The sequence below is a fragment of the Quercus suber genome, unplaced genomic scaffold, assembly GCF_002906115.3.
Source record: "Quercus suber isolate HL8 unplaced genomic scaffold, Cork oak 2.0 scaffold_9, whole genome shotgun sequence".
In the NCBI taxonomy this organism is placed as follows: domain Eukaryota; kingdom Viridiplantae; phylum Streptophyta; class Magnoliopsida; order Fagales; family Fagaceae; genus Quercus; species Quercus suber.
The window spans coordinates 59,902-70,962 of record NW_027069475.1 but is presented as its reverse complement, the minus strand read 5'-3'; the positions used below and the strand labels follow the sequence as shown (position 1 = coordinate 70,962).

The 11,061-nt window shown below is 33.1% G+C and overlaps 1 long non-coding RNA gene across 1 annotated transcript; it reads right to left on the bottom strand.

Moving 5' to 3' along the window:
- Positions 1-2,446: 2,446 nt before the first annotated feature.
- Positions 2,447-6,150, bottom strand: LOC136068799 (uncharacterized). The gene is made up of 2 exons (XR_010630129.1): positions 3,402-6,150; positions 2,447-2,817 (listed from the first exon to the last, which is right to left on the bottom strand). It is a non-coding gene; the product is annotated as an uncharacterized LOC136068799 (long non-coding RNA).
- Between the last annotated feature and the right edge of the window lie 4,911 nt (positions 6,151-11,061).

Below are 11,061 nucleotides of genomic sequence, written 5' to 3'. Positions count from 1 at the left end.
AAACACCACTATAAGGCCCCCTGAATTTGGTATGGGCGATCACAGTTATCAAAAAAAATTGTAGGAAAAGTCGCTATAGGGCTTACAAACGCCACTATAGAGCTCCCTGAACTTGGTATGGGAGACCACACTCATAAAAAATTTTGCAGGAAAACACCGCTATAGAGCTTTAAAACGTCACTATAGAGCTTAAAAACGCTACTATACGGCTCCTTGAACCTGGTATGGGACGACCACACTTATAAAAAAATTTTGCAAGAAAACACCACTATAGAGCTTTAAAACGTCATTATAGGGCTTAAAAACACTACTATAGGGCTCCTTGAACCTGGTATGGGCGCACTTGCAAAAAATTTTGCAGGAAAACGCCGCTCGCTATAGGGTTTAGAAACGTCACTATAAAACTTAAAAATAAGCTCCCTTGCTTGGTATGGGATGATACTGATATATATATATATATATATATATGAATTAAATTTATAACTCAATTCATAATATCACTAAACCACAAGTAGTGCAGATTTCGGTTCCACTTTTGAATCTTATATATATATATATGAATTAAATTTATAACTCAATTTATAATATCACTAAACCACAAGTAGTGCAGATTTCGGTTCCACTTTTGAATCTTTACTGCTACTAATTGTTAAAAGGAGAAAGTTTGGTTATAAATTAATTTGGTTGTAACCTAAGACTATAACATTACTTAAATTTTTTTATTAGATATGAATTTTGACAAATCTACAATTAAATTACATTTTTTTCTTATATTTTTCATGTGTGTAAAATTTTCAAAAAATTCAAAGATTAATAAAAATATCATCAATCAATTGTTTAAATTGCAATTTTTTGTAACATAAAATTTTGCATAAGTTTATGAATTAGATAAAAAATAATATCCAGTTGGTATAAAATTTGACATGTGTGTTAAGAGTGTAAAAAACATATAATTTAACAGTTATATTTTCCAAATATGTAGCAATTGTGGGCATATTAATTTGTTGCTGAATCACTTTGATTACTGAGGCATATGGATTGTTAATTACTCTCAGGACTAGACCATATGATTATATTAAAATTTAAAGCTACAAATTTACAACTTTGGCATGGACATGGCTTGTTTAATAAATTTCTTCACAATTTGTTAAGATAGTAAGTTGTGAATGATAAATAATTACTTTCATATGAGCCTATAAGTAATATCATTTTTTTTTTTCATTACTCAAAGCCTACCACTTTAGCAAATTGTGCAAAAGTTGTCCAACAAGTTGTGTTACTAAATTTATTTATAAATTTAATTCATATGTTTGGAATATTACATTTTCATCTCGCATGAATTTGAACGTCACGTGTGAATTTTGTTTCTGTAGGTGGGATAAGAGAAGAGATGGAACTGTAACAGGAGTTTGTACGTTGACTAAATAGTGATAAAGGTTTGCAACCTCACAAACACCATGTTAAGAAGTGTCCGTTAACGTATACTCTTACGGACATATTAATCATTTATTTTTAAAAGTTTTTATAAAAAATTAAAAAATTTGTCAAAACAGTAAATTATTTTTTTTGTTTTTCTATAAAAAGTTTTCTAACATGGATTACTAATATATTTTTAAATGTTTAAATAGTACCGTGAAACTCATTTTTAATGAAAATTTTATTAAAAAAATATATTTATGAGTTCTATAAATAGTGCATAAAACCCACTGAAATCTCTCAAAATTGCTGAAACACGCTTCTTAAAAAAAAAAAAAAAAAAACAAAAAACAAAAAACGCCAGACGAAAGACGTAGGGTCCGTTTGGATAGCACTTATTGTTGTTGAAAGTTGCTGAAAACTGATTGTTGCTGAAAACACTGTAGCAAAATAATTTTTAAATGTGTAAATAGTGTTGTGGGACCTACTTTTAATATTTTTTTAATACATAAACAGTGCGCTACAGTGCGTGAACAGTGTTAATTGTCTCCTGCACAGTGATTTTACTGTTCATGCGTAAAAAACCCCCCCCCCCCCCCCCCCTAAAATTGGTAGCAAATATTCAAGTTTATGTTTTTGAAGAGGCAGGTCCAATTTGGTTGTTCGTAGTCTATACATTCATACTCGAGTCAGTAATGAATATAGATACACGTCCTGGGTGGTGGAAGAAGAGTCTGTCATCCTTCCTATTCGCAACTGCACACTAAGTTGTTTACTAGCTAGCTACTAACATTACGAGTGAGCTGCACTAGAAAGTCACAACTGTTGGGAGAGGTCTCTATAAATACTAAACGAGTCAATTGCCACCTTCTCTACCCCCCAATATGTGAAAAATGATCCATTTCTGTTTGATACGAATCCATTTCATCCCTAGCTGTAGAATTAAATCAAAGGATATATCCCTCAACTATTACCTAGCTAAAAAAATTGCATACAACACGCACATAAAAATATGAAAACAACACACGCATTAAATAACAACATGCATGTGATCAAGAGTTTCATAATTTAACTAGCATCTCCAGATATTTCAATGGAGACACTCAAAAAAGTGCATACCAAGTCTTATTTTTCAACATGAATGACTAGGTGGAAAATGTCGAAATAAACACGTTCAAGTTCTAACAAAAAGCACCTGCATGGTTAAAAGGTATCTATAAATATAACATGTTCAATTTGCCAGAAAACTGAAGAAGCTCTCCAACCATTGTCTAAGAAGTCTGTTATGTTTCAACATGAATTACTTGGTTATTTTTTCATCCCCTATTTAACAAGCTGGCATAAACTTTCTGCACCCTCTGTCGTTACGAAGCCACTTTTTCACCATCAAGCTGTGACGAACTGCCAAAGTGAAATTAAGCTGTTATAAACAACCCTGCTAGAAATTGAATCCTCAATCTCACTTTCATGCTCATATTCAAAGTGTATCTCAAAATTTGACATTTGTCACAAAAGGCTCAAGTACAAAGAAAATATAATGCAGCTATCTATAATGCACTGGATTAGAAAACAAGACTCAAAACTAAAGTTTTATTAAAAAATAGAATAGTTTGAACTTTGAAACAATAGATCACAGCTAAAGCAATCACCCAGTCCAGCTATTATACTATTTAAAGCAATCAGCAAGATACATATTTAATATATCTCATTATTTTTCTATTAATGTTAGTATATATGAGTCACTTTAACTTCTTCATTTTGTTTAAAAAATTTCCTAAACAAGTAGCCTTACTTCGGAAACATAGCTAATTCTGGCAATAGTCATAACACTTTTCCAGATAGCCTTGCAATGTATTAACATCTGTGATGTTTAGAACATGCATAAACAAGAATTCGTAAGCTTAAATTGATAGCATTTAAGTATATGGAGTTTTAAATTTAGATAGGAGGTGTAAAGTGAGGATATGATTGGAATATAAGATAACCTTCTTGATAGGAGGACAAAGATGGCACTAATTACTGCCATTTCCACTGCTTTCTCGAACTGAAGAGTTGGTAGCTACAGGACTCGGCTGGAACCATTTACCCAATCTGTTGAATGCATCAGATGACTGACAGATTAAATAGAACATTTCTTGACAGTGCTGGAGAATCCATTTGTATGATTTGTATAGCAACCATACTAAGATCGATACACATAAGATGAGGATGATCCAACCAAGAGGAGGTATGATGAGCAACAGCAGCAAGCCACAGCCAAACATTCCAAAAATGAAATAGACATGTGTGAGTACAGGGAGGTAGCTCGGATTGGGAGTTGGTTTGCTTATCACAGCTAATGCTATAGCATGAATGAATACAGCTACAACAAAAAGTGACAGGGTTGCACCATGGGTTTGAAATGGGTTGCCATAATTCTGATACTTGATTTGGACGAGGCCAATCAGCAATGGAATGAGATATCCAAAAGCAGCTTGTTGACTGCTACAAATAGAAGAACATACAATTGCCTTAGATCACATTCAATATTAGTAGATATACACTTGATGTGAGCAGAAGGAAATTAAGTAAATATCCACGACATTCCATTTGCTAACAAAAGTTTTGCTCATATTTAATTTAGAGTTGCAAGTTAAATTATTTGGTGAGTCTTTGAATATTGTATCAAAGACTTGAATCAAATCCTGCATTCACCAATAAAGAGTTTGAAGATAACAGGATTAAAATTTAAAGGATTTAAGATCGTGGTACAGATTTAAGAGTTGATTTAACTTGCAAGTTTGTGAATTATATTTATGGTATGCCATGAAAGAGTTTATAAGTCAGATTTCCTCCCCCCCGCCCAAATAATTTCCCTCCTTGAAGGGCAGAAACTTTGGTTGGTAAAAATTCGCCAAGATTGTACATTGGGTTGGAGGAAAATATTTAAACTTAGAAAGGTTGCCAAATTGACTAACGTGGAACTAAGGTATCACAGAATTGGCAAAGTCTCAAAAGTTGAGGCAGTTATTGGATTACCCAAGCTTGGAAAAGTAAAAAAAAGACTATTTTGGACCATGCCAACTAGGAAAGCAAGTAAGATCTCAGCATCACAAGACCAATACCACCCTTATCTCTAGACCATTGGAGCTCCTACACATTGATTTTATAGGACCAACTGGGACTGAAAGTTAAGGAGGAGAAGTACAATATGGTAGTGTTAGATGACTTCACTAGATATATTGGTGGTTCTGTTGAGAGAAAAGTCAGATGCCTTTGACTGAGCTCTGTTTTTATGAAAAAGAATTCAGATCGAGAAAGAGTGCTCTACAGTTAGAGTTAGGAGTAACCGTGGAGAGAGTTTGAGAACTCTAGCTTTGAACAAGAGCATGGAGGTGAATTGGTCCAAACCTGTCTGTTTTTTCATTGCTATCCCAAGGCCTGCATTTATGCTCTGGCTAACAATCATGAATGGTTTATCTACAAGAGATAGAGATAGACTTATTCAATGGGATACACTGGTGACACAACCTGTGTATTCTGTAGAGGAAGTTTAGAAAGCAAAATCAATTTGGTTTTTGATTGCTCATTTACCAAAAGAATATCAGCATGGGAAGAAATTATGGAATAATACTTGATCTGTGAACCTAAAACTCAAATAAAATAGAGTGGTGAATTGGGGTCTGCGAAAATGTGAAGGCAAAAGTTTAAAAGCTGTGATCTGCAATATAACTTGGGGGGCTACAATTTATCAAATTTGGTTTCAAAGGAACAAGAGAATCCGTGGTGCATGGCCAAATGTAAAATATTTTCAGCGAAGACATTTTAAAGTGTTTGGTATCACTAAACACTGGAAAATGAAAGCACAAACCAGCCACCAGCCGCCGCCACTACCACCAAAGCCAAGCAATCATCCAAAATCCAGATAGGGAAGAGGAAAAAATAGCCACCACTGCTCCATTGCCACCAAAATCCAGCGACTAAAACACCACCACCCACACCATCACAACAACCACCACCAGGAATGAACCACAAAAAACCTAATACCAAACCCAACCACCAAACTCAAAACCAAACCTGACAACACCTACGACCCAGCCAGCCACGATGACCTCTGCAGCCCCAACCACCAAGATCTGAGAGGTGCAGCCTAAAAAAAGACGAAGAGAAGGGGAGAGAGACAGCAGCACTCAGATCTGACGACGACCCATCCCACCACCACCCATCTGCACCGCGAAAGGGTGGCGGTCGTCGATCTTTGTCAATTTGTCCGCCCTTACCGCCGCGACACCTCACCGGAAACATTTATGCGGACGGTCAGAGTCCCAAGGGACTGTGCCAAAGAGAAAGGGAAAAGTCTGTGTGAGAGAGAGGGAAGAAGCAGGGGGTGGGGAGCTGGTCTGTGCGTGGGAAAGATGTAAAATGTCTTTACTCACAAGCATTTTTACGGAGTCTTTTGGCTCAATATGCTAAACGAGGAGTGGTGCAAATTTCGGCGTTAGTGTTGCCCATAAGCAACCCAGGAGGATTGAACCCTTGAGAAAGGGTTATTCCACATAAGAAGCAGCCGGTAGACTAGTGGGCAACACGCAAAACCTATCAGTTTTAGAATAAGTTCATTTAGTTTCCATATTGGTTAAACATGTTGTACAGTAGTCTACTGGCTGCTTCCCATGTGGAATAACCCTTGCTCATGGGTTCAATCCCCCTGGATTTCTTATCTGACGTCAGTTTCTCTCTCCACATATTTATATTTATACCGAAATACCAAAATTATGTCAAATTTGTTTGTTTCACTCTCTTCTTTTACTTGTATTTCAGCAATATCAATACTGAAATTTGCATCTCTCCTCATTTAGCTAAGAAACTTTGCATAGTATACATAAATCCAACAAACTCTAATTTTTACAATATTGAGCCAAAAGACTCCATTTTACATCTTGTTGCCCCAATTTTAGAGATGACTGTAAAATATTTTAATGTTGACCTTTTTTTTTTTACATTAAAAGTTTAAAACAAACATGTAAAATGTATAATTTAAGACAAACAAAACAAACAGAAGATGAACAATATAAGGGAACAACAAAAATGCAATAAAAAAAAATAGCAGTCTTAGTGTGCATTTAGCATGGATTATTTTTGCCAACTATTTTACTATTTAGCTTATTTTTGCTACTATTCATGGGTCACACTTCACTTTTTGGTATTATTCATGGGTCTTATTGTACTATTTTAATTAACTTTTATCTTTATCTACAGTACTTTCAACAAAAAAATTTCAGTTTCAGCAAAATAAGTGGATCCCAAATAGACACTTAATTATAGTATTAAGTTGGATGTGCCAAAAATGTAGTAGTAGTTTGTTAATAACCCTACAATAAAGTGTTATTTTTCGAATGAGATTTTAGTGGCCACAACAATCTCATAACATTTTTACAATAAATTGAAGAGTATTAGAAATGACAAAGATTCAAATATTCGATGAAGAGAAGTGCTATAATACAATATTTTTACAACAAATCATAAGTAGTAAGTTGTTTTAGTTCTAATTTGAATCCACAACTTAAAATACTTTTTTGCTCATTAATAATAGCCAATAACAACTTGCCACTTAAAATTTGTTATGAAAATGTTGTGAAAGCATTGTTAACATAGCATTTCTCAATGTATAAAGTAAGGTTATCAGGATCGAGATTCTACATGAGATTAGTGTGATGGTTTGAGGATCGGATTGTAGGATCAACTCGAGGATCATAAGATCCTACTTTCCGAATAAAAAAATATAGACTAAAATACCTATAATTATAATTTATAATATATATTAATGGAGCGTTGAAAAAAGTCATTTTTGACACAAATTAATGAAATTACTAATAAAATGCAAAGTACCAAATTACAAATACATAATTAAAGTTCAAAAGTTACAACTCACAAATACCAAGTTCTAAGTTAAACAATTCAAAATATACATAATGTCTCATATAAACAACTCAAAACAAATAACAATGTCAATATCTAATGTCTCACATAAACAATACAAAGCAAATAACAATGCTTCAACACAACACCACGAACACAATCAATCATCAAGACCAAAGTCTTGGTTATCTTGGATGGGTTCCTCAAAGTATGGTTAATTATTATAAACAACATTCTTGTCATTGTTAGCGGAATTAAAAAAAAAAAAAACCACCTTTGTCGTCTATGATATCTCTCACTGTGGCGTCATTGTTGAAATTCTCAACTTCTTACATTCACCTTCTACTCTCTAGTAGTTTGGTATTTTCTCTTCTGTTTTTTGTGATTTGTTTATTAGGTTAAGGTGACGACTAACGATTAATGTGAGCCTTAGGGTTTTTTTTTTTGGTTTTTTTTTTAATTTATATTAATTTTGTTTAGTCTACTGGGTTGATCTATTTATTACATTTTTTTTTCTATATATTAGTTTGGGGCCTTTATGCTCTATTTGGAAGCTTGAAATAAGGAAAAAAAAAAAGAATTTTCTTTTATAGGACATGATCTTTAATATCGCTATAAGATCAGGATCCTATAAGATCTTAAGATCTAGATTAAGATCCCACATGAATTTCACTATAGTAGAAAGGACAAAATTGCCAAATGCCCTTTTCGGGCAAAAAAGTAGCTCTTTGCCCTATTTTCTTAACTAATTAGGGAAATGCCTCTTTTTTATAACTCAATTTGTGATGAATCGAGTTTAAAAAAAAAAAAAAATTCTGGAGCCCTACAACGGCGTTTTTAAGGACCTATAGTGATGTTTTAAAGACTTATAGTGGCGTTTTGTAACTCGACCTCCATGAAATCGAGTATATCCGTTTAAAAAAAAAAAAAAAAACCTATAACTCAATTTCATAGAGGTCAAGTTACAAAATGCCACTATAGGTCCTGAAAACGTCACTATAGGCTCCTTAAAAACGTCGCTATATGGCCTAACTTGATTTATCACAAATCGAGATTCAAAAAAAGAGTATTTTCCTAATTAGTTTAGGAAATGAGGCAAAGAACTGCTATTTTTGCCCAAAAGAGGTATTTGGCAATTTTTTTCCATAGTAGAAATATCCAAGACGTTTTAAGAATATAGGATATTATGATCTTTTAAAATCCTAAGATCTAGATCAGGATAAAGATAACCATGGTATGAAATGTTAACCATAAGTGGTGCTTATTAAAAAAAGAAAACGATAATACTAGAACATATTCACAATAGTTCTTGTATGCTTAAAAAAATCATTTATTACCCATACAAACAAAGACATGACATGAGATTTACCGGCGTATGCATAGAAAAGTATAAAACCAAAATTAAAAGAAAAGAGATTTAACCTAACCTTTCGGAAGGAAGAAAGTTCGTGTCCATTCTACTCTTCTTTCTTTCTGAATTCTGAGACCTCTCTTTCTTTCTTTGTTTTTGTTCTTTTTGGGTATAGAGATATTAGTACAGATTCTTTTAAGTGTGTTTGCTACAAGCATCTTATGCGTAGGTCTTATTCATGTGATGCATGGATATGGGCAAAGGACTAAAATACTGGGCACACCACACCAACACAGCAAAATACCCCCACAACTTTATCTTCTCCTTTTCCTTTAGCCTTTCGCGTCAAGCGTCACAACCTAGTGCGGTAAAACAGAAGTAGGAAAAGACAGAAAAGAGAACGTAAATAAGAACAAACCAATGAAAAACGAAAACAAGGGAAAAAAAGAAAACCCAGAAAAAATCATGTGAACCACGTCATTTGTCCACTATTTCACTAAAGTACTCTCACTTGTTTAAAATTACTGAGTCAGTAATTAGTTTTTATTTTTAAAAAAAATTCTAACTCAGTAATTTTAAACAAGTGAAAGTTTTTTAGTAGAATGATGGACCACGTCACTTGTCTACTATGTAAACCTTATAATTTCTCCCAATTGAGGGACAGAAAAGTCATTGAGATGGCAAGAGCAAAATCATCGAGTTTTTTCGTCAAATTAGAGAGATTATGGGTCTGTTTGAATACTACTTATGAAAATTGAAAACTTTATTGCTGAAAATACTATAGCAAAATAATTTTTAAATGTGTGAGTAATGTCGTGAGACCCAGTTTTAAAGCAAAATTTGCTGAATTTTATACTTGTGTATCTCGTGAATAGTGCACAGGATCCCAAAAAATAACACCAAACACCAAACGCCCCTGTTTTCAGTGCAATCCAAACTCTATCTATATTTGGATGGGCTCACCAATGTCTCCACTTTTTTTTTTTTTTTTAGTTTTTTCCCCATTAACTAAATGACTAAAAAAAAAATTATTTTCTCCTCCATTTTTTACCTCTCTAATAATCATTTAGGGTCTATTTAGTTGAAATGGTGGAAAAGTGAGAAAATAGAAAATAGTGGGAGGGTGAAAAAATGAGAGGATAGAAAAGATTTTAATTTTTCTCTTTTTTGTTTGGTTGTGAATAAAAAAGTGGAGGAATGAAAAAAAAAAATCACCAAATTTATTAAAAAATAAAAATCATGACTAGAAAAAAATCACATCTAAAAAAAAAAAAAAAACAATAGAAAGTAAAAGAAAAAAAAAAAGTTTTCGTCACTTACCCGAGGCAACTTATAGATCAAAGGCAACAACGTACAGACCAGACTTTGACAAAGTTTTCGTCATTTACCAGAGGCAACATACAGACAAGAGACCAAAAAAAAAAAAAAAGAATAGTAGGAAAAGAGCAACGAATTGGACAAGTCCGCGTGCAAGTGCGTATGGGCATTTTCGTTATTTGCCTATCAAACTCCTCATGCTTAGTTTTTTCTTCATTTTGGAGTAAAAAATTTTTGGTAGGTTTGGGAAGAAAGTACTTGAGCCCCATCATCATTTTTCTCTCTCCTCATTTCACCAAACACTCTCTAAAAAGTTTTCTCTTCTCATTTTCTCTCATTGTTTTTTTCCAATCTCTCTAAAATCCACTCTACCAAACACGCCCTTAAAGTATGTTTAGTTGGGATGATTTTTCAGAAAATAATAAATAAATAAAAAGAGTGAAAAAAGAAAAAGAAAAAGAGAAGATATGTGAAAGAACTATGTTGCATGGACATAGACACGGACACGGACACGGGGATACGACAATTTTTGAAAAATAAGGACACGACATGGCGGGGACATGGCGGTTAAGTAATTAATTAAATTTTATATTTAGGCATATTTTTTAATATTTTTAGACATAAAATACGTTTATGTCTAGAATTTAAATTATGTAAGAACTACAAATAAGTAAACTAACACCCAAAGTAGTACAATAATACACATAAAATGTTTAGTAACATATTTCCATAGAGGAGCAGCTATCTCAGCTGATGATTTTTCACTTTCAGTATTCATTTTAGTAAAATAACATACAATATTTAACTTTAATAAATAAATAAAACTATAGTAGGACACACAAAAACAAAAATCACTAAATTCATAATAAACATTATAATTTATAAGGCAAAAAGCTGAGTAAAGAAACACAGTAACAGTAAAACTGGGACAGTAAGACTGTGAGAGTGGGATTAAAAAAAAAAGTGTTATAACTTATATAAATAAGTGAGTAACAATACACCCATGACCCATTCACCAAAATTAATATATGAAAGAAAGAAAGAAAGAAAACAAAGAGAGAAGAGAGCTAGAGAAGAGG